The sequence below is a fragment of the Oryzias melastigma genome, linkage group LG15 (genome assembly GCF_002922805.2).
Source record: "Oryzias melastigma strain HK-1 linkage group LG15, ASM292280v2, whole genome shotgun sequence".
Classification (NCBI taxonomy): Eukaryota; Metazoa; Chordata; class Actinopteri; order Beloniformes; family Adrianichthyidae; genus Oryzias; species Oryzias melastigma.
Window position 1 is genome coordinate 4,286,543 of NC_050526.1, and position 23,157 is coordinate 4,309,699.

Consider the following 23,157-nt stretch of genomic DNA (forward strand, 5'->3'; position numbering starts at 1 on the left):
AAAATAATGGTAAAAGGTTTAATCTACTGTCAGTGGTTTATAATCAGAGTGAAATCTCATTGCATTTACATGCATTGATTTTTAGATAATTTGGATTCTACACTAATGTGTTAATGTTTTCTTTCACTAGTAAAAGAAGAAAAAGGATGAAGGAACACAAGAGTCAATAATAGAAGATCTCATATTTCTTAGATTTTTGTTAAAGTAAATCTGTTGCAGCTGAAAGATCTGATTAAACACAAGATGTTTATTTTGAAAGGAACTTGAATGAGATTTTGTAAAAAATGAAAGAAGTTGCATTTGTTTTATACAGAAAACCACAATTGAAGAGAACATTTCAAAGCTAACTTTTATAAATAATTGGATTAATGGCCACGAAACATAATGTATTTTTATCTACTTTGAATGTGAAACTTTACGGCTCTTGTTGAGTTTCAGTCCATAACAACCTGAATCAAATGGCTCTATTATCGTTAAAGGTTGTAGACCCCTGGACTAAAATAATAAATAATGCTTTAAACCGAGTATAAATGGTAAATGGCGTACACTTGTATAGCGCTTTGTACCTTCCTTTGAAGGCCCAAAGCAATTCACAGTCAAAGACCCATTCACACACTGGTGGCAGTCGCCATGCCGAACACTGGCGCCAACCTTCCACCAGAGGCAATTCGAGGTTAGGTGTCTTGCCCAAGTACACTTCGACACGTGGGTGGGCAAGGTGGGAATCAAACCTACAATCTTCCAATCAGGAGCCAAGTGCCCTACCGCTGCCCCACAGCCACCCCATTCTGAATGCTCAAGAAGACTGATAAACGTTACTTTTGAAAGTAGAGCGGATCAATTAATTTATTTTTGGGCTACGTTGAGGAATGGCTTGGTAATGTTCATAAATTGGCAGGATTTGCATTCTACCAAGCCTTTTCAAAAGAAGGAGACAAAAGCCTAAGAAGTCAATCAAATGGCAGTGAGACTTCAAGGTCAAATGTTAAATCAAATGATGAGATGTCTAGAAAACATTGCTTGCAATGAAGTTGGAATCCATCCATCTGTCAATCCATCCATCCATTTTCTTAATATCATGTCGGGGTCTTGGGTTTGCCAGAGTCCATCCTGGCTAGGCAAAGGCAAGGAGGTACATTCTGGACAGGTCGCCAATTTGCCAAAGGGGACACAATTTGTCCCACACACTCACACATGCACATCTAATTACACTTCAAATATAGTTGCCACAATCCAAATTTTTTGTTTTTATAAGGTAGGGGTTAAAAGGCTTTAAACCAAGCTTTTTGAGGTTTTGTGTTTTTGTTTCAAATTCAAACCACACACGAGTTGGTGAACTGCAACTATCTCCAGTTGCTATAATTTCCACACATACTTCAGTCTGGAAGTCAAACTGTTGCCTCTTGAATAAACCAACTGTTTTCTTTTCAACAAACAATACTGACAAATCTTTCTTATCTTACTTTTTCTATTCAGTGTTTCTGACTTTCTTTCACCCTTTGTCTAACAGTTTTTTTCATTGTAACCTACAGACCATCTGTTTTGAAAGCAGGTCTCCCCTGCTACCTCCGACTAATTTCTTCTGTCCATCATTTTATTCTTTATCTTAAAGCTCTGCCAACCCAAAGCTGCCTCTTTGCACTTCAGAATCACCCTCCAGCTGTCGTCCTGATGGGAGTATAACTTCCTCCCTCTTTCATCCAGATGCTATTAGTCTCATTCTATCTTTATGCATCTCCCAGGATCAATTTAACAAATGTGAAATTCCACTTTTACCTTGTGGGGACGACTGTTTGACATCCAGTTCCTCACAAATCGAGCCAGCAAATACAAAGGGGTGGGGATGAAGGCTGATGCTCACTGACAACTAACAAATAGCCTTCAGCGACTCAAAGGGACAAGAAAACCATGTTATGTGCACACATTTAGACCCTGATCCGTTCACTGATAAATGGAACACAGACGGTGCAGCAAGGTAAAAGATTTTTACTTCAAAAAAGCAGCAAATCTTTGTTATTGGAGACATAGTGTTCTTGAAATTACATTTGTAAAGGAAATCAAAAGCATTTTTGTTTTTGTACTTATTTCATCCTTGTGTGCATACAGACAAAGACGAGTTTTTTTTTTTTTTTTATCTAACTATCTGATACGAGCCTGAACCTACAAAAAAAGATTGCCTTGAGCATTCACTGTGTCAAATAAAATGGTGAAACATCAGTAAAAAAAAGATAGAAAATTATTCTGTAGGCGACAGGATTAAAAAGTTAGGAAAGGAATGGTCAGATGACTTGAAGCAGTCGGAGCGATCACAAACAAAGCTGTCACAGTTGTCTCTGTCTCCACCTTATATGGTTAACTTTTTTAGCTTCGACATTGAACATTCAACTTTTGGTGTTTTCCCAACTTCATTGGTTAGCATCCAATTTTTTGTTTGGAAAAATATGTGAACTCTGCTCATTCAAATAGTTTATCAATTCGCTTTATTAAAATAGACTATTTCTGGAAATATTTACAGCACAGATTGTCTTACTCCTCAAGTACAAAATGATTCAAACAACCCCAATATAAAGTTTAAAAATAAAATATAAAAGTAAAAGATTAGGAATGAAATTAAAAAGCAACCATGTATTCCTTGTCCCATTATATTCACTAAAGACCAAAGAAACAAATAGATGTATATTTAAAAAATACATAAAACTTTTAAAGAGTATTGAAAAAATAGTGGTACAACTACATATAAAAAAAACACATATAAATAAAATTTGTAGGATGATTAAAATTGAAATATATGTTATTAAAAAAAGTAGATGTTGCTGGTGAAACATAAATAAAATATATACACCTCAACCTAACGTTTTTAGCGTTTAACGGGATTAAGCTGATTCTGTCACTTTGTGTATTAATGCAAACCCTGTAACAGAATCAGCTGATATATGTAGATCATATAAACTCTTCACAAGTGTAAAGTGTTGCATATCAGCACAAAACTGCTTTCTCTGCTTTAGAATCTGCTGGATTAAGTTGCGTAAACCAGTGGCTCTCAAACTTTTTCTCTTGTTCCCCCCTTTGGAGAACAGTCGTTGCGACCCATTGCGATAAAACTGTGACAAAATAAGCTTAACATGTTTACCTTTAATAACATAATAATAACAAAAAATTAGATCATTCACTTAGCGAGAACAATATCATTGAACCTATGTGCAAAAAGATGCCTATAGTGCGTTGTTGTCCACTGATGCAATTTTTAAGAATCGATGTTCCTGCTGGCAATATTCACTAAGTTCATTTTTTTAAAGAAATTAATTGGTTTATTGATGTTATAAATTGTTCCACCTTACTCTAAGTGGGCATGTGAACAAGCGAAACAAGTCTACCGCGCATGTGCGAAATTAGTCAACATCTGAGCGGCATTACAGTTCTTGGATGTTTAAACAGCCACTAACAACAGTACGTTTTAAAATGTCATAGTTAGGATTAGGTTAATGTAAGTGACATAAGACCAGCGCATACGCGGTCCTGAAGCGCGGTTTGTGTATATTCCGCCGCGGAAAAAATTCAGACATCCAAACATTCCCCCTCCCCCCTTCCTCCCACTTCCTAGCCTTGTCCCACCAGGTGACTCGCGCCTCCCCACAGTTTGAGAACCACTAGCGTAAGCGGTTGAAGAGTCAAAATAGCCTTAAAAATTAAGATATAAACATCCAGTATTAAGAATTAATTAAAACATTATTTTTCATTTACTAAATTGTAAATTTCAAGGTTAAAAAGAACACTAGAAAAAAAGTGAATTGGTCAAATTGAATATTTTGTTTATGGACTATTTGTATAAGTAATTATAAATGTGGATATCAATGACATGAATAAGATATCAGCTGTCACACCATTGTCAAGTTATAGATACTTAAGGGGTGGGAATAAAAAAAGGGTTTTCCTTCATCCCACCCCGTTTTTTTAAGATGAAAAATAATGTAATTTTAAAAAGTGCATTATTGACTAGTCTGAAAATGTAGAATATAGTGGTTAAATGTTTATTATGTATGGTTGTATGTAAGTATATATGTGTGCTTAAGGCTGGAATAAATATAAAAATATGAAAATCAATACAGTGCAGGTACATGTGTATGTTACCATCACAAAGTATGAATCAGGAGTGAATGAATAATGGATTCACATTTTAAGTGTTTTTAGTGTCTAGAATAGCACAAAAAAATAATCCAATCAATTATCATCGATTGTAATTATTATTTAAAAAATATTTAAAATATAAAAACGTTTGTTGTGAAGATGAGATGGATGTCAGGGAGAGAGTCATCTCTTTTCGGAGGAATTATGGTGATTTAAGCAGGATTTCTTCACTCATCAAGGAGCACTCTATAAGGTTTCCTGTTTCAAAGCATTTGGACTCTGATCTCGCAACTACAAAGAAACATCATAATTCAGTTACCTTTGATGTGAAAAATGTTCAGCTTAATTTCTATATATATTTAAAGGGGATATTTTTTAAATGGAAATGAAAATCGCATGCCACAGAGAGGCTCCAGGTTCATCACCAAGTATTGCAGATTTAAATCACAGTCCTTCTGCCTCTCCAAGCTCGCTGTGGCATCACATGACCATGTGGTCTGTTCTCGATCCAGAGTGACCCCCCAACCTGCAGACGTTTTTTGTGAAAGCAGAACAGATTTAGTCCTGATTGGTGCGGTCACAGCTTCATCCTTCAATCAACAGTATGACGTGCATGGCTTCAGTGAGTGCGAAAGGAAGTGATATGCAAAGCGTTGACAGCTTTTGAAATTAATGTTGTCAACTAATGCCACAAACAAATCACTAAGAAATATTAAAAACAAAAGATAAAAGGAAAATTGATGCTCCTATAATTGGTTTTCCAGCTAAAGATCTACACTAAAAGATACAAAATTGGTCAAAACAACAGTTATTTGTAATGATAATATAAAAGGAAATAATCAAAAAGAAATACCACAAAAACAAGCCTTTATTCTTAACATTGTTCAAGATGGGATAACTTTTAACTATACAGGATTTATGATGTTTTATAAACATGATGCCATAATTTTTGCTTAAGAAAATAAAGCAACTTGAACAAACCCTTATTTTTTAATATATATTGTAGCCTTTTGCCAGCTCGATAATCAATAAATGGACGAAAAAAGAAAATCTGTGTAGTAAAGTTGTTCCAAACTTGAAAAAGAGATTTGGTAGTTTAGCCAGATCCTTTTAAATGACCACAGCGGCGGGCTTTACAGTTCAATGCACCTTCAAGTTCAAAGCCGAAATGGGGGTTTCATTGCACTGGAAAAGCTTTGGACTGAATGAAATGAAAGAAAATAAACATCAAATCCTCAGTTGTTAGCTTCTTTAGAAAAGAAAACACCGGTCCAGTGGACAGAGGAGAAAGGACAATTGGCCGACCCAACTTTCGACTCGATTATTTCATTGTTAGTTCACAAAAATAAAAAAAATGATATAATACCTTTTTGGAGTTTCATTGGAATTTAGTTTTTTTAAGTTACCCCTGTAAATCTCGACACTTTAGGGTTAAAGTGAAAGTATATTTACAATTTTACATAAAAATAAAACATATATATGCCAGTGATTTTCGGCTATATTAAGAACAGAATTCATAGAAGTGACTCCAAGGACAGCTTTCTCTTTAATATTGCAATTTTACAGATCAATTATACACTGATGATACAACAATGATACAACAATCAAGATCATGGTCACCACTGTGAAATAAATTGAGTAACTGTAGCTGTTTTGTTCTCATGGTCAATTTAGCCTCTTTTGAAGCTCTAAAATAAACAATTGATTTGTCATTTTCTAAACTGCCTAACACAATGGTTGGCAAACTAAGGCCCAGGGGCCATATACAGCCTATTAAATTGTTTAATCTGGCCCGCTAATCTGGAATAAATGGCCAGTATATTGGTGCCACTATCATAATCGGATGAAATTTGCATAATTTGAGATTATCTGTATCGGTCCGATATCAAAATATCCAGTGGTATATGCCACCGATACTGCTCCTTTACTTTGATTTGGACTTACAGTAGGATAAGTGCTCTGTTTAGCAGAGTCAGAGGCTAGACGCACACGGGGGAGGGGTTCGGGCATGCACTGGTTGTTTAAGCAACACAATATTACTCCCAACTCGTCACATTATGGTATAAATATTATGTGATATTATGTCGTATGGTCCAACCCGAGTCACTTTTTGATGTTTGGGCTAACTCAAAACTACTACATCGACTACATGTGCCTTTCTTGATGCCTCGAATGACATTAAGCGGCGCTAACATAGCTAGCGCTCCGCTAGCTATGCTAAAAGCTAAGCTCGTAGACCTCTAGTTATGTTCAAAATAAAGCTAGTGGACTGCTGGCTATGTTAAAAACAAAGTTAGTGGACTGTTAGCTATGTTAAGCAGAAAGCTAGCGGACCGCTAGCTATGATCAAAATAAAGATAGCGGACTGCTAGCTATGGTAAAAACAAAGTTTGCGAACCATAAGCTATGTTAAAAATAAAGCTAGCGGACTGCTAGCTATGATAAAATAAAGATAGCAGACTGCTAGCTATGTTAAAAACAAAGTTAGTGGACTACTAGCTTTATTTTTAACATAGCTAGTAGTCTAAGCTTTTATCCTAAAACTAACAGTTAATTAAAGCCAAACAAGATGACATATTTGAAAAGTGTTTTTGGGAAGAAAAGAACCAGTGAGGAAACTGAATAAGAACCTTCAACTTCAGAAATAACATAACAAAAGCTGCTGTTTACAGACGAAACCAAAAGTCGTTCCCGAAATATGAATTTATGGAGACAGCTGTGTCCACGTACCAAGCTGCTCTTAATGATACGCAGTGACTGACTTCAATGTTTTACACAGGATCACAATAATAAAGTTACATTCACAATGGATTCACGTTTATAATTATATTTAGTCATGGTTTTGTCCAGATTCCTAATTATTTCTTTCTTTTACGGGGTGAATTACCAAAGCACGCCACTAATCTGCTTATAGTCCAAACATTCTGTCAAATTTTAGAACTTTTTTTTGCCCACATGTAAGAAAACACAAAATTGAGAATGTTTTACTGTGTTTTCTCTACCATGTGATTTTTGTGCTTGTGTTATTGCTAAACTTACTTTTATAAATGCAAATAAGTTGAATTTGATTGGAGAAATACATGCTCTGAATTCCTGAAGGATTTTACTTTGCTCAACTTTGCTCAAGTTTCAAAATCATGCCCCCAGTTATGCACAAATTTGAGCTCTAAAAAGAGGAAAGCAGCTCACTAAAAACCTACACACATAAATGTTATCAATAGACACTAAAGGAAAACTTCTGGGGGTAAAATAACATTTTACTATTGGAGTCAATGGGGGAAATCTTTCTTTTGAATCCTGCCCCCAGTGGTCATTTCAGAAACGGCAACATTAGTTCTGTAGAGTTAGCTTTAAATATGCATATGGAATGAGTTTAGAATAGTAACTTTGTTGCTTACCATAGAATAAAACAGTTGCATGAATCGCTCAACCATGTGCTATTTCTTTGAGAAGAAAGTTCGTATGATGGTCTGACTGACAATAGAAAGAAGGCCTCTCACAGTTTCTTTGTACTGCAGCATTGGAGTGCAGAGGCTTTACCTGCAAATTACAATCAAAGCGTGTGAAGGAGCAGAAGGTGCAGTGTGAAGGAGAACGCTGTGCTTCTTCAGAGCCGAGGCACACGGAGAGCGACGACTTTACCTCTCAAAACAATCACTTTGGCACAGCACGACTGAAGAACCGGTGGTTTGGGGGTTGAATTGGTCTTTAGTCTGCCTGGAAATGAAGCTGTTGATGGTATATTGAAGGGATTCGGTTGTAACAAATGCACAGAAGCACTTCTGAGGTCCACAACAAAGTGAAACAGCAACAAACTGTACCATGTATCTCTGTGTGTGAGGGTGACCGCGGTTTAACAACACTCTGAAATATGAACCGACTTTGTAAAATAGAAGCAGAATTTATTGATTTTGATCAATGTATAAACTTGTGGGGTGTGTTAATGCTTGACCCATGGGGGGAGGATCAATGCTGCATACTAGAGCTACATAATCAAATGAAACCAAATCTAATCATTTCATTGTGAATAAAATGTAAAAGTATGTATCCCATGGTAATATCCCTCTGTCAATACTTCGAACTACTGACTGTAGATTTTAAAAAAAATGTAATTTCACCAAGATGATTTGCAACTAATATTTCACAAAGATTTGTGAATTAGAAAGACAAAGTCAGCATGAGTGATCAGTCAGAAGCAGCCTTAGCTGGCTGAATGGACAACAGAGCAAATGACTGGAATGTAACAAAAAGTGAGCAATTTTGAAGTTTGTTTTTTTAATTTAGCTTAATGTAATCATTCCTAATATAATACATGGTAGTAGGGCTGGGTATTGATTATAATTTCCAGAAACGATTCGATTTGATTTACAAAAGCCTGGATCGATCCAATTCAGTTTTTTTTGTCGATACTTCAATTAAATTAAATTCAAGTTTACACATTTATACACTTTTGTTTAGAAATACATTATCCATATTAATCTGATACAGTATACATACTGTAAAATGTACTAGTGAAATAATGAGATTGTTACAGTGTTATGTGGTTTCTCAAAAAAAGAAGTTCTAACAAAAATATTCAGATCATTAACATTGTAAACATTGTTCTCCTTCTCCTGGAGGGTGTTTTAGTTTGGCCACTAGATGGCGATCATGCTATAGCAGTACACTTTGTTCCAGAAGAAGAAGACAGTATGAGGAAAAAACTGTTTTAGACCACAAACGCTTATTTTAAAAAAAATATTTCCTTAAAAGAGTTTGGGAAAGTCATGCTGTGAGTTTATAAAGATGTTAATTTAGTTAGCAAAGTATGCTTAGGTTGCCCTCAGCGTTAGCAATAGCGTCCTAAGGGAAATTCCATTAAATGTTAGCATCAAGCTAGCGGACTTTAGCTTTATGAGCTCAATAAATATTTTTATTAATCTATTGTTGATGTGTTAAGCTTCAATTGATTCAAATCAATTATATCATCCCAGCCCAAATGATAGTGTATAGATAGTGTAATAGATCTTTGGGATATAGAGCGAATGAAACGTAAAAAGGACAGAAACGTTTTGGGAGGAGCTTAAAACTGTTTAACAAACATGAGAATAATCTTTAAAAAAAATCCAAGAAAGCTAAAGTAAAAGGACTCAAATTTTCACAGTTGTATCCGGTTTATGTTTTGATATTATATTCCCTGCAAAGTAATGAAAAGCCCATTAAACTATTTGCTCAACTTGATGGATGAGAGTTTTGGCAATCCCAAGAAACTGTCAGGCTTTTTGTTAGGACCTCAAAGCAAAATGTGAAAAGACGGACGACAGCAAGCGAACTAACACTTTTGACTTTTCTCTGCATAGTCACCATGGGGCTCAGTTCTTTAAAGCAAGCTGTCTCACAGGGTACATTTTTCAAAAAAAAAAAAAAGAAAAAGCTTTTCAACCATCAGAGCCCTCTGGAAAAAAGTGAAAAACACCCTAAGGTCTTTAAATAAATAATACAACCATTGGAGATAGTTGGTTGAAAGGTGCGTGGAAGAATCATTGGTTTATTTTTTAATCAAAGCAGAGCCCCTGTGGCTGTGGAGATGAGAGACCAGCCTTGCAAGACAGGGTATTAGCTTACACTGTACTGACACTTGAAACTGATCTTATCATCATGGTAATATACTACTTTGGCCAGCATCCTTTCTGCGTTATGAGGACTGACAGCTTGGGACTACATAAACCAAATCAAATCTTCCTCTATTCTGTCATTTTGAATTTTCTTTAGTGGGTAGTTAAATTCTGCAAAGCTGTTAAATTGATTTTAAAAAACATTTTTTCCTTTGCTATGACATTTAAAAAGATTCCAAATCTACTGGTTTTACATAAAAAATGTAGGTGTTTCTGTTGAAACTGGATCAACATTTTAAAAAAATAATAATACTTTGTGTTTTTTCTGTGTATTACACTATGTCTTTTAGGCTACGGAACAGTAGGCACTTTGATACTTTTGTAATCACCTGGTGACACATAAAGACCTAAATTTAGACTCATTGCCAAAAACTCTACTCTGTTCTACACGATGCTGCTATGTTAATTTATAGTGCTTTTCCGTGTGCCAATGTGTGCAAAAGTGTACTGTTTTAGAATGCTTAAAGCTCTAAGTCCAGTCGTACTACCAGAGCTGAATTGGAACATGAATAGACTTCTGGGCTACATTTGGCCATATGATCACCAAACTAATCAAATATTCACATTCTGGAGAACAGCACCCATGGACATTTTTCCAAGAAAAAGGAAAGAGCTGTTTCCGGAGCATTTTTTGATGCTCGTCTTTAAATAAACCAAAAGTCTTCTGCACCAGCACTGCCAAGGCTCTTGATTGTTAAGACTATAAAACGGCAAAATAAAACAGGGCTGATGCACTCAGAGTTTTGGGTCTGTTTACAACAGTGTTGTTCACCTTTTAGCATATTTCTTCAGGCAACACATTTTCATCCCCAATTAGTCACATATTGACACATGTTTAAGGACCCTTCCACGTCAGTTTTTGACATTTTTGGGTGTCCCCAACTCGCCATTTTTTGATGTGCTGGCTATTCCATTTAAATCAGGGGTCCGGTCCTAGACCTTGTCGGGCGCAGCACCGGACACAGATCAACCCTTGGGACAGGGACACTGATCAGCGTCTGGTACCAGTACTGATCCACGTGCGGAACCGATCCGAGTTTAGTACCGGGTTAGGATGCTGGTGCAGTCCAAGTCCCGGTATCGTACCAGTACTGGTTTATAGCCAGGCGGTTGAGGAGCTTTGACTTAATTGGAACGACTAGTACGTCAAAAAACGACGAGTTGGGAACACCCAAAACATCGATTTTTGACGCAGAAGGTCCTTGACTTTGTTTCAAACTGTGACGACTTGGGAATGAGAATGTCTTGACTTAGGGGCTGCCAAAGCAAATCAGCTTGTCACTGAGTTGCACATTTTGGCTTGACACAACCCTGTGTTTTATCTGGGCTGGGGACCAGCACTGGGACTCCCAGACTAAGGCCCCCTTGTAGCTGTAGGTAGGCAGTTCCGTGAAGGATCTCGCGCCAAGGGACCCACACTGCCCAAACAAACCAAGGTCAATCAAATGTCCAGTAGAATCCAGAGCAATACTATATTATCAGAAATGTGTCAGGAAGAGCCTTGAGCCTTAGATAACTGATTAAAATGAACAAAACGTGATTTGGGGCAATCTACAATTAAAAGTCGAATCTATCCATCCATCCATCTATAGAACCCGTTAAATCCTTTTGGGGGTCACAGGATTGCTGGGGCCATCCAACTTACTGTTGGGCGAAGGCTGGGCACACCTTGAACAGATGACCAATCAGTTGCAGGGCTACACAAGCACAATCAGTGGAAGTCAAATTTAATTGAAGATAACCTGAATAAAAGCCAAAGTGTTGTAACCTGCAGATTGTTTCTCCAAGTATCACTGAAAAACGTTTTCAGATGTATGTACTGTACTGAGTATAGGAAAAAAAGAAGGAAAAACATGTTACATAAACTTCCTTTCTGGATTGACAAATCATACTTCCCAGTTCTAGCAATCAAATTGACAATCTATGTTAGGTTGCTAGGAGAACAGTGTTTGTTTGACTGTTTTTCAGGGGTTGAGCTCAGTTCTAGTAAAAAGTAACTTTGACTGCTTCAGCATCTCAAGAGATTTTAACTTCATCCGAAAAAAATGGGGAGGTTCTCTTCCTATACCAACAGGACTGCACACTAGTGCACAAATCAAGAATGATAAAACTGGTTCTTTAACCCAATGGAAAACCTTTGGGAGGAAGCCAAGACTGCAAACCAGACTTCCCCTTCTGACCTCACAAATCCACATGCGCTAGAATGGTCAAACATTCCCATGATCACACTGCTGAAGCTTTTGGGAACACTTCCCAGAAAAAAGAAATAATAAAGCTGTTGTAGCCGTAAAGGATGGGCTGACATTAGATCAAATCAAATGGATTATGAATAGTGTGTCACTTAAATTGTTATGCATACGTATACGCAGATAAAACATAAGCAATTTATATCTAAAACAGACGTGTGTTTGGGTTAACTATAGTTTTGCCCTCCAGAATGCGGTTAAGTTAAAATTGTAATAAACCCTTCATTTGTATCTAAGGAGGTTAAAATTAGTGCAAGAGGTTTAGAATCAAAAACATGTCAAGATTATTTAGGAGCTGTAGCATCCAAAATAGAAATATGCTCCTAACATGATAACTTCACGCAGCTGTATGCTTGTATTCACTTGCACTACTTTTTACCAATGTAGGTATTGTACACCAGACTGAAGATCCAGAGGCAAACACACACACACAGCAACAAGGCATCACCCAATATTTTTAATGAGTCTGTTTCCAAGGAAACGGCTGGCAGATGGTTGCCAAGGAGCACATATATAATATAGACTGACAGTACTCAGAGCTATGTAAAGCTAAATATGACAAATATCGAGAGCATGTTGTTATTTGTCTGCTTTTTACTTCTGTCTCAAAAGAGGAAAAAAGATAATTAGTGGGGTTAACACTACAAAACTACAAAAAAAGCTAATGTGTCTTATGTGAAACTGAGCTCTAATTCAAAATGTATTATTGACTTAGTCCAAATACAGAAAAAAACGTACTGTCTCATACCATGGATGATTAGATTTTGGCAAATCATCTGCTTTTCAACACAATTATGCAGATTAAGTAATTAAATGAATCACAGCTGTGTAGGCTTTTTTTTTTACATTTTATTCCAGATACACAAAACAGATAAAATCCTTGTAAAAAGACAACTAAAATGGATGCATGATTTATTTTTTCATAAAACAAAAGGGTGGTAAGAACTATGAAATCATCAGTTTACCATTTCTCTTAGCTTTTCTGACCAATTATAGTTTCTTTGTTGAAAGTAGTCGTATGACAGAAAAAAGGGACTTGCAAAACTTTATTTTATTAAGTCTATGCTAATACAAAAATATTCCTAAGTATGTTCAAAATTTTGGTTGTGTTTATTACGTCAGTCATTGTTACAAAACTGCCTTTTCATTTCTTCTTTAGAGCTCACTAAGCACAGACACATCTATTAGATTTCTAAATCATGACTATTTCAAAGCTTACAGCTATAGATATACATTATGCATCTGACAGACATTCATTCGTAGAGATCTATTGCATATCACGGATTAGATCTTTCCCACAGCTTCTTGTGTAACAGTCCCATCATGCCTTGCGTGTTATAAACAAGCCATTTGAGTCGTTTCTTCCCAACCGATAAAGGATGTCTATTAGGAATCTAATAGACATCTACAGTCTATTAGCTATCTGATAGACATAGATATCAGATAACAAATATACACTCAACAAAAATATAAACGCAACACTTTTATTTTTGCTCCCATTTTTCATGAGATGGACTTAAAGATCTAAAATCCATTCCAGATACACAATATTAGCATTTCTCTCAAACATTGTTCAGAAATCTGTCTAAATGTGTGACAGTGAGCACTTCTGCTTTGCTGAGATAATCCATCCCACCTCACAGGTGTGCCACATCAAGATGCTGATCTGACATCATGAGTAGTGCACAGGTGTGCCTTAGACTGCCCACAATAAAAGGCCACCCTGAAATGTGCAGTTTTTTTTTTGCTTTATTGTCAGTGTCAGTATTGTGGGCAGTCTAAGGCACACCTGTGCACTACTCATGAACATTGGAGTATTGATCAACATAAAAAGTTTTTTTTTCTTTTAACTCAGAACAACAGACTTCATCCATAATAAAAACCTGCTCTGGATTATAACTATCCTCCGTGGATATCTTTTTAATTTTCTGTCCATTTCTAAGTCAGCTGATGCAGCTTCTCTTTTGATGGAGTCGCACTGTTTTGGTGCTAGACTAGAAAAAAAAAGTATTTTTAGGGTATATTTTATTGTCTAGCCTTTCAGTATAATATCAGCCCCTAGATTACTGCCCCTTTAATTATTAAACATTAAAAACTAGCTTGCTGTTTTTCTAGGAAATCTATGCAACATTTTTTTTTTTTATAATAACAGGTCTTTCACCCCATTAGAGGATAGAATAAAACAAATGTATACTCTCAACTATACACTTTATTGTGTTTTAATGTACACACATGACTTATTGATTCTTACCATGTTTGTCATTAAATTATTTTATACATTATTTATTGTGGCTCTAACATAAAGAACAATAGAATAAAGAACAGTTAGGTTACAAGTATCTGCTGATAAGACAATGTCCATTTATTGTGCTTTGTCTAAATGCTTTGCATATTGAAGATGTTCTTTAGATGTTCTTTAAATGATTGATTTTGAAAGTGAATGGTTTGTTTTTCTTGCTTGTCAAGCTGAAGTCTTATAATGGAGTGGGAATTTATTCAAGGTCGTTGGGTATTTTTTTTGTCAGATGACATCTGGATTAGAAAATTCCTTTACTAAACTGTGAATTAAAGACAAATAGGCATTTAATTGTAAAAAGTCATCAAGTTTTTCCTTTTGTATATCTCATTACTTTACCTTTTGGTCACTGAAAAGCAAAAAAAAAAAATCTAAAGGAAAATATTTAATTGTTGCTAAATATTCACAATGTCTCAAACTGCTCTTAATTTTATCTCAGCTATGAAGTGCAACAAATGTAAGATGACTTTAAGGAACAGGCTTAATAGCGTTAGTCTTTGACCTTTTTTCTGGTTTGTTGGTTTTACCTAAAGAGGTATTTGAACTATCGTAGCACATCAGTTTTAATGGAAGTCATGCATGTGTCACCATGTTAAATATCAGACAGACAATTTACTCTTTGATGACTAAAAACCTCAACCTATTAACATGACTGCATTTAAAAAAGGTCAGACACATCTAGAGGAATAAAAGCAAAGTTTGGTGCAGGAGAGCTCTGGTTGTCTGGCAACAGAAGATAGTGTAGAAAATTTGAAGGAAAATAGCAGAAACGTATTTATGAATGCATAAGGAGAGGCGTTACCTATATTAATCTGTCAGGATTTATAATCCATGTGTTTATTTCTCTGGTGAAAAGTTAACTAACTTTGCAAAACCTTTTCAGTTAATTATAATATTTTCTTCTTAGTGTAAGTCCAACTAAGATCCCTTTTTTTACAGAAGAGATCCACAACTTTAGAATTATTGCATATGTATATATATATATATATATATATGTTCCATAATTCTAAAGTTTTGGATTCCTTCTGTCAAAAGGAGGGATCTATATATATATATATATATATATGTGTATATGTGTGTGTATACGCCACATCTACAGCCAAGGACAATCTAGTAAAAATGTTAACATTCACTCAAGTCAATGTTAGCACATTGCTGTTTACATTTAAACTTATTAAGCACATATTTATGGACTTAATTTAACTGAAAAAATTCACAAGTATTTATGTGACCCATTTAACAATTGTAGAAGGTCACATTAAAGGTGTGAGGAGACACTGTTCAGTAGTGCCAATTTAGGAAATAATAAAAAAGACTGAATCTTTAAAATATTATTTTGATTTCAACAAAGGCAGCTACTATTTTATAATTCAACTTCCTGTTTAATAAATCATTTTTCCTCATTAAATGAGTCAGTGTTGGTGTCCCAGGAGGACAGGCTGACTACTGCCTGAGACTTAACATGACATAAGGTCACTCTATCATGGCAATTAAACAAAAACAGCCCATGAATATTGCATTTTTTTCACCTGATTGACGTGCTAAGGAATTTGTACATACATACGACACACATGACGCAAAATGTATCAGCATACATGTCCTCCCGCTTATATTTTATGAGTTCAGAAATTTGTATTATTGTCAGCATGATGCATAGTGCATCAATTTTCCTTCTGAAATTTAAAATCCTGCTGCCTGCTTTTTTTTTTTCCTTCATTGAAAAGGAGTGTGGTGCCTTAATGGACTTGATAATGGGGATCTGTCTTGTGGCAGCCATTACTGTGAGTTTAATGTGCACTCTCAAGGTAGTATGTTGACATTTTCAGCTTGGCACAACCAAAGGTTTGGCTCTTCATGCATGCTGCTCCCATGTGCCTAGCCTTTCAAGGATAATGAGCTAATTTGTTTTTCAACAGGACAGTGCTCACGATAAGAACAGAAGCAGGTTTTTAGGGAAGAGTCAGTTCCTCTTCAAAAAGAAAGACCCATTACCTTTATATGAGGAAAATTTGTGCTAAATTACATTCAATCTCCGACCTAATATGTATTCATTTTTTTAAAGCTTTACTCCTGGATGGATGTGGCCACAAAAAGTACAAACTCAATGTTCTTGTGGTTGAGGTAATGCATGCGAGTTAAAACAGTTTAAGCAAAATGGAACACGGAGGTACTATTTTATTTACGGTTATCTGCTACTTTGTTGATAATCCATTTGGTAGATAAAAAAAAGAAGCTATCAAAAGGGTTAGTGGTGTATATGTTTTTTATTTAAAAGTACATTTTTAAATAAATGGTTAGAAGGTACACTGCTATACAAAATGTTTTTGTTTTTTTATATTCCAAGGTATTCATTAGGTAATTATTCAGTGAAATACCAAGCTTTTCAAAGGATCTACAAAGAGTAAATCTGTTTCTAATTGGACAAAAATTTCCCTGCCAGCTTTATTTTATATAAGTTTTTATAGAGTTTCAGAATAAAATGCACAATATGGAGGCTACAAACACAAAAAGACAGGAGTTTGTAACAACTGCAACATTTTATTGATTCTTTTTTTTAATATGTCCAGAATTTAATTTCCTGATAAAGAGAGGAGTCTATCTAAAATAAGAAGCAATGATTAAAATTATATCTATAGCAGCTATTTTATGACTGCTCGCTTGGCTACATTTTTTTAAAAAGAAAATACGTTTTTTTTGTCTCTTTAATACAATCTGGCAATTTATTTGGTTATCTCAACAAAACATAATGTTATAATCTTTTGATAATAATGTTATTATTTAGTTATCTTAGGATTACGTGAAAAAAAAATGTATTTAATTTTATTTCTAGGCAGCACTCATCTAATCTGGTGGCATAAAAAGGTCATCTGTTTACCAGCTAACTGACTCGTGAAGGTGAGTTTATCTGATTAAGTCGTGTTTACCAGCATCTTAGGTTAAATTGACTGTATGTGAGAATATTGTACATCTCTCACAGTAAATGCACAGCTGAACTGGTAAATTGATTTAAATTAAGCTCTCACAGTCAATTTCAGCGCATTTTCACTACCAATGTGTCACATATGGCCATACCAGCTCATTGGCCTTGTGGTAGAGTGTCAGCCCTGAGATTGGAGTTCAAATCCAGGCTGAGTCATACCAAAGACTCCAAAAATGGGATACAGTGCCTCCCTGCTCGATACTCAGCACAAAAGGGTTGGATTGCAAAAATAGTTCCTGGGTACGTCTGTGTCTGCAGCTCACCACTCCCTCAGGGGACGGGTCAAATGCAGAGAACAAAATTCACACATCTAGTAGTGTGACAACTGATGGGATTTTAACATTATATGGACATTTGCTTTGGGGCCCCTCCGCACCACTTTTTGTCATTTATTGACTTGCTGGCTGCTCCCTTTAAATCAGAGGTCCCCAATCTCCGGGCCGCAAACCAGCACCGGCCCAAGGGCCGCTTGGTACCGCGTCCCATACTGCGTCCCAAGGGTTGGCGACCCCTGATTTAATGGGAACAACCAGCACGTCAAAAAAACGACTTAGGGACATCCAAAACGTCGCAGAACCATATTTCATAAATAAATAAATAATAAATAATTTAATAAATAAAGTTTTCTCTCACCATTAGAATATTTGTGCTATTTTTTTTCCATTAGGAAAATCTAATTTAAAATAATGTTTGCATTATATTAATTAATGTATATCATCACATTTGATATATATGGAAAAATAATGCAATAAGGTACTTTATTGATCTAAATTAGTATTGAGAGGTATTTAATTAATTGTAAAATTATGCTGTACAGGTGAAGGATCCTACAGATTGCTTTAAAATAGCCAATATTTCATAGAAAACTTGTGGATTCTGTCTTATGCATTTCACTACTATCCACAAAGCCTTTGTCCTTTTCCATAGTAAAGTTTGTTAAAACGTTATGCTTTAAATAACGGTAGATTTTGCTTTCTTTAACTTGAAGTAAAAAGGTTATACGCGTTATTCTTTTATAAGATATCCTTAACCAATGAACATAAAAAAATGTCCTTGAAAGTAAAAAGTACGCACAATTCATTGGTATAAAAACTAGGCTTGCAGAACAAAAGACCTGATTTAGACACATTTAACAAAGACATCACTGTTTGACTTTATGTTGTAGTTTTTCTCAAATAGCTGAGGCTGCTATGTACAATTCAATGAAAACTGTAGGGTACACAAAGTTTTTGTGACTTTGCTGCTCAGCATCTATATCATAAATGTGTCCTTTGTTTATTATTGGGTACAATGTTGATACCAGAAAGTCATATTTAAAAAAAAAACAACAACAGGGATTTAATTGGAATATATAGCTTGTAGGACACAGAACGAGGCAGTCTTAATGCATATCTTTCTGAGACTAAAATATTTTTAGCATGTTTAAAGATCTTGTAAAACATGATGACTTTTGGATATTTTTCAGCTTTTTTCTAGCTTTCCAAGAGCTATAAGGTCGTGATTTTGTGGATTTTAGCAAAACAATTTAGCAATGCAAGGAAATGCAATCTGCCATCGGGCATTAATATGAACACATGTCTAGGTTTGTTCAAGCTGTGGGAGCAGGTGGCTCTGACATTTAGTGCCAAAAAGAGCTCTAGTGCAGTTGGCCACAGTTACCAAACTGGACAACATGCATAACCTGTGAGCAGATTTATTTAAGAAGAAAAATAATAGACATTTTTAAGAAAGTATGATTTGAAATAAATCCAAACAGAAGTTGCTGCACCAGATTTTAAGAGATGTGATTTTAAAAACAGCAGGTCTTATGAATGATCGATGCAGTCATCCTTGAATCTTGTTTACAATAATCCACATCTGTAGCGCGGGGGGTGCATCCTTGAACAAACTGCTTTGATTCAATATTTATGAACCCACCACATCTGAGATATCGCTTAAAATTCTGATTACAAAAAAAGACCAAAAAAAACCATCACAGATGCAGGTTTTCCTAAGCAACTGTGATCCAAGTGAGAGTGGCACAAACGGAGGAAAAATGATGGCAGTGAGATGTATTGACAGGGAGAAACAAAAGGACAAAAGCCAACCTCAGATGAAAAGAGGACATTAAATCACAGCAAATAGCCCATCAAAACATGTTTTTTTTCCTTTAAAATTTAGAGTCCATCCCTGCCCCAAAGTGAAGGACTCTTGGATATTCTGTTAAAAATCTTTATCCAAATGCCAAAATGAGGATTAACATATTTATAAAATAATACTACTGCATAGGACTCAAAAGGAAAGTACTGAAGGAAAGCAAAACACTCTTTTGACAAAGGGTATGCAAAAGACCTTGTTATACACATTATGTTTCGCACAACCTCCATTACTCTTAGGCCTGAACTCACAAAAGCACAAATGACTAGAACTCTGTCTATGAATCGATCTGAAATGATCTAAGCTTAACAGATCAATAATCAATCCATAAAAGTAAACACTGATCAAATGCTAAAGTCCGCTAGCTTGATGCTATTATATAACGTGATTTCCCATAGGGCGGCTAATGCTAACGCTCGGTCGACCTAAACACACATTGCTGACTAAATGAACATCTTTATAAACTCACAGGCAGGAATTTTCTAAACTTTTTTAAAGAAATATTTTTAATGGAGCAATTTGTGGTCCAAACATTGTTTTTTTGCTTATATTTTCTTTTTCTTCTGGAATAAGGTGTAATGCTATGGCATGATCGCCACCTAGTGGGCAAACTGAAACGCACTCCTGGAGAGGCAGAACAATTGTTCTGCCTTCTCATACTCCGTTTTAAAAATCCATGCAACACTGTAATGCTATTAATAATCTCATAATTTAACTAAATCATTTTACAGTATGTAAAGTGTGTCAGATTATTATGAATATATTATATTCATATATATTACAGAGCCCCTAAGGGGACATCAAAGGTGGAAAAAAAATGTCCAAAAGAAAAAAAAAAACATTTTTTTACCTTTTTTATATAGTGTCTGGTGAGCACCAAATACTAAATGGTGCGCACCAGATAGTAACCAGAATAAAACATTTTTTAGAAAAAAAAGATAATCGTGTTTAGAAAAAAAAAAAAAATGAAATTGAACAAAAGCCTCGCCCCCTGACTGCAATAAAACATGTAAAGATAAGTTGACACAACTGAAAATTAATTTTTAGTTTTATTTTTCTTGTTCAAAGACACCAAGTTACAATAGGAAGTAACTTAATTAAATTTCCCTCCCCAGCCAGATGTTCCTCACACACCCTCACTCTGATGAACATCAAAAGCTCCGAGCTTCAAGGAAAAAGGGGTTAGGTCTCTCCAAATTGTTCCACATCTGAAAGTTAGGCCACAAAAAAGCTCTGTGCTGCACTTTGAAATTCCTTTTGTAGCCTTGTGCCATTTGATTTAGTGTCAGTCCATCAGTGTGTGAGTCAGCAGTCTTTGAGATCCACCACTGAATTTGATATATTTAGTTTTTTCCCTGCCCATGTTTGTTGATGCAAAAGACTTAATAGTATTTTTTTTGAGTGGCAGAAACATCATAGTTTGCAACATTTTTTTAATCCACTTTTTTTTTTTTTGCCACAGAAGCTGCAGAAAATACCCTTGAGCAGCAGTTCTTTTATTGTGAAATGTATTCTTAAATCCAGCTTTTAAAAGATTCATCAATTAGGTGATGAAACAAGAACATAGAAGAAGCAAATGTAACCCAAGTTCTTAAAGAGAAATAAAAACAGAATATTTTTCTTCCTGTGCCACGTACAATCTATTTTGTAGTTGTTGCGCTGCAGCTGGATTACAGAACATGCTGTCACGCTATCTGCTAACAGCATCAGAAGCAGTTGGCCTATCTCTACTGTTATTTTATTTGTAAGTTGGCTAGAAGGTATGATTTAGTGGAGCGGAATACTCCATCAAGCTTTAGGTGACATGTGCACCTGAACATCAATAGTATTGACAGGGATATGTACTGAACCTAAACTCTTATCATTGACTCCCAGCAGGAGGTGAGAAATAGCCATGGATGTTTATTTTCTCAATAGAGAGTCTAAGAAGAGATTACGTGAGCAAAGGCAGGGGAGCATTAGAAAAATGACTCATCTCTAATGGAAGCTCAACCTTGCTGAACAGACAGTCTGAGTTTAGGGGCCTCGTTCTGCTGGCCTCAACTCACTGATATGACCACGATATAGGAAATATTGAAATTTGGTAGAAGTCCTCACCCGGAAGCTAAGAAATGGTGCAAATTGGTGCTAAAATCCTATGAAACTCTATAATTAGCTATGCTATATTCATTTAATTCAATTTTATTTGTTTATCCCAATATCACAAAACAATTGCATCATTTGGCTTCATGCCGGTAATATAAACAAAAGCGGATTGCCAAATTAAACCTAACAGACTAAATTAAACTGGTTATCTCTGCCCTTAGACCCTCATTCCCAGAAAGGAAAAACTCCCCCCCCCCCAAAAAAAAGGATTGTAGGAAAAAGAAGAAACCTACATATTTGAAGAGTTCAACCAGATAGGACTGGGGTATAGGTGGGGACGAGGTCCACAACCAAGATGAGCCAGAGGTGTGGTCCACTGCCAAGAACAAGAGCACAGATGATCCACCAGGAATCTGAAATCCCCCAGAGAGGAGTGGGAAAGAGAAACAACACGTGAATCACACTGCACTAAATAGAAGCACAGAGAACTAAATAAAATAAAAGATAAAAAATAGAGGAGAGGTATATAAGTAGTATATAGTATATCAAAGGTACAGTGAGTAACAACTACAACAATAGTGATGCTTTATTTTAAAGTCTTACTCTGATCATCTTTTGATCTATTTTTAAAGCATTCCCTGTGAATTTGTATTTATGATTATGCCATTTTTAGCCAAAATAAGAAAAAAATGTAATTTTCTTGGACATAGTTTCTGCAAAACATCGATAGTAAATCAGAAATTTGCCTCTGAGTTGTGGCATGGAGTAAGCCTGCTCTCCTTTCCCATCATCCCTTTGTTTACACCAGGGGCGTCAAACTCATTTTGGTTCAGGGGCCACATTCAACCCGTCTGGTCTTAAGGGGGCCGGACCAGCAACATAATAGCAAAATAACCTTTGTTCAACTTGTTATCTATGGCTTTGTTTTTGTTTAGTTATTTTCTCAGTTAGAAAAAATGTCTAAACCAACATAGTAGCCTAATCACTTATCGTTACACATTCATTCACAGAGGCCAATGGATTTCTTCAATGCATTTTACTAAAACAAAACAAAAAAAACGGTTTATTCAACTTTATACAGACTGAATATTGTACATTTGATAATAAAGCAATCACAATAGTAAACTCAAGAAATATTAAATACCCTGCCTAGACTATAAATGTGCAAATCAATGAAAAATTCAACTAAATTAAATCGCATCTTACCCAGACGTGAACGATATGGAGCCAATTTCTTGATCTCTTGTCATGCTGGTCTTGCTAATCCTTTGCTCCCCCTAGTGTCGGAATTGTGCATTATTGTGATTTCTTTAGAGAACCATAACTTGCCACAGGAATGGGCTAGAAACTTACTTTTTTTTTCATCATCCTTATATATATTTTTTCTCTTCTCAACTGTGCCAAATTAAACCAACTGGTGGGCCATATTTTTGACACCTCTGGTTTACACTACCAGCTTCCAGCTTACAGAACCCAGCAGTACAGTTTGCACGAGGAAAACAAAGACGTACATGGATCTATTTTAGAGCTGTCAGGCGATTAAAAATTTTAATCGCGATTAATCACATTTTGTCCTGAGTTAACTCGCGATTAATCGCAAATTTACATGTGGCCTTTTTTTAAGGAAAAAAAATG

At 35.6% G+C, this 23,157-nt stretch overlaps 1 protein-coding gene and 1 long non-coding RNA gene across 9 annotated transcripts in view; one reads left to right on the top strand and one right to left on the bottom strand.

The window, feature by feature from the left end:
• LOC118599691 overlaps window positions 1–22,167 on the bottom strand; it is a 73,781-nt gene extending 51,614 nt beyond the window's left edge. Inside the window, exon 1 of the long non-coding RNA XR_004949148.1 lies at window positions 21,816–22,167. This is a non-coding gene — a long non-coding RNA (uncharacterized LOC118599691). The remainder of the gene's footprint in view (window positions 1–21,815) is intronic.
• Window positions 1–23,157, top strand: part of grid1a (glutamate receptor, ionotropic, delta 1a) — a 395,293-nt gene that overhangs the window by 225,451 nt on the left and 146,685 nt on the right. The window lies entirely within an intron of this gene.